We start from the raw sequence: 1,810 nt of genomic DNA, 5'->3' as shown, positions 1-1,810 counted from the left end.
CTCCCCTTGAGATGCCCGGCATATGTCAATGTGGTATTCAAATTGTTCCCACACTGCAACGAGTATGTCTTGAGTTACAGCTTCCACAGCTGTCCTTACACAATGTCTTATTTTGTTCATTATTGTCGGTAACAGAGGCACATAAACAGAGTCTTTTATAAAAACACACAAGAAATAATTACATATAGTCTCGTGTCCTGAATCACTTGGTCCAGTGCGACCAGTCCACCGTTCAGTAATCCTTCGATTTACAAATTCGTGCACTTCCAGATGCCAATGTGGCGGTGCTCCACCCTATTGGTAGATGAAGCCGTTCTAATCAGTCTCCATGTGTGAGAAAAGAGAGTTCTCAACCATATCGAGTTATGTGCTTCCTGTAACAGTGTTCCCGGCAAAAACCACACTCCCTTTCATGTGAAACTGCTCAAAACAAATTCAATTTTAGAGAGTCCCTCTGTAATGGGACATCCTTTTCTAAGATAACCTTTTTTTAAAGAAGTAGTTGATAGCAGGACTAATCCCAAATCTAGTATAGGTGAAAATTCTCCTCTGTTTCACTGAAAAAAATTCATTTCTTTTTGCATGCGATGTATTGTATTTCAGACTAAAATATGTAAAAAGAAATTAATTTGTTACACTCTGTATGTACGTTTAAAATTACTGTTCTTTTAGAAATATTTGAAATTACAAAATATCTACCATACTTAAAATTCCTGCTATTAATTTGCACAATCTGACGATATTTATTAAATTCGTTTCTGGACTGATTTATTAAAGTAATGATATAACTTGGTACAGATCCTTCTTTTGTCAAGAAAGTTTGTAAAGTCTTTTGCTTTGTAAACTCTATGGAATATTGTGAGTGCTGCGGAATAACTGGAAATTGTAAAGACGGCGTGATATTGAAAAATGAGACAGTGAATAAAATTCAAGAGTAGTACAGGCTAATCTTCACCAGTTACTTAGTTATCACGAACCCACAACGTTAAATCAAAATTTCAGCCTCAAGAATGTACCCCTAGACGCAAAACCTGAACCCAGAGAAAATGAAGTTAAGTAACATGTTTTTCTTTTGTCTGTCTTACGTCTCTCTGAGCTTTTGAAACTAATGACGGCACTAAGAAATATTTAATAGTGATGCGTGGGAGGGTAAAATTATACCTCTCATGTTGCACAACTGCATGTTTTTGCTACGTATCGCACATTCTCACATTACGTCGCTTCACCTTTTCATATAAATGGAATGCTGCATCGTCATTAAACATTAAGCGTAGGAGATAACTGTCCTCCTCCATCTTGCCAAGGACGAAATTGGGGAACACACGTCGTTGTTTGTCACCTTCACGAAGAGCTTGCAGTAGCTGAATATTTTATGGTTTCATGTGCAACGTCGACGCATCGCACGCCACACTGACATAAGGGGCATGCTGAGCTGTCGACCTGTCGAGCTGCTTGGCAAACGGATTTCTACCGGACTCCTTCTGACACTATGGCGGATGCGTTCGCCGTCTGTGTCAGACACTCGGGGACGGCCCAGCGATTTGCCTTAACATAAACGACCTTTTTCTCGAAATTGTTCAGGCCAATGTCTAATTCTCTGTGCTCTAAGAGGATCCACACCATGCCTAGAACAAAAGTCACTCTGAACAGTTATTACTGACCCCACAGAGCCAAACGTAGAACACAAAACACTTCCTGTTGTCCCGACACCATTTTTACATATCTCAAATAACGTTACTAGTTATGATTTTTTTTAATCTGATCATTCTTCATGGTAGCGTAATAAATTATTATACTGCTCTTATCAGTT

This window comes from Schistocerca serialis, chromosome 5 (genome assembly GCF_023864345.2).
Source record: "Schistocerca serialis cubense isolate TAMUIC-IGC-003099 chromosome 5, iqSchSeri2.2, whole genome shotgun sequence".
NCBI lineage: Eukaryota > Metazoa > Arthropoda > Insecta > Orthoptera > Acrididae > Schistocerca > Schistocerca serialis.
Note: the sequence above shows the minus strand (reverse complement) of the source record.